The following is a 268-nucleotide window of genomic DNA, read 5'->3' as shown; positions in this document are numbered from 1 at the left end:
GGATCAGCAGCTACTAAAATAAAATGGAATTATGACACCAATGTTTGCATTACTGTATATTCCACTGGCGCTTCATGACACCAAAATTGGCTTCACCATATAAAGTGGGTTAAAAGAGCTTGAAATGTAGAAGTAGGGCTGGTGCATACTGAGCAGGTAATGTCTTTGCATTTAAATACTTGGCACTGTAAATACAGATTGCACACAGAAACAGAAAAGTAACAACTCTGTTAGACTGGATTCCAGGAGAAGCATTGTATGTACATTT

This window comes from Penaeus monodon, chromosome 19, assembly GCF_015228065.2.
Source record: "Penaeus monodon isolate SGIC_2016 chromosome 19, NSTDA_Pmon_1, whole genome shotgun sequence".
Classification (NCBI taxonomy): Eukaryota; Metazoa; Arthropoda; class Malacostraca; order Decapoda; family Penaeidae; genus Penaeus; species Penaeus monodon.
This window is presented reverse-complemented; position numbering follows the sequence as displayed.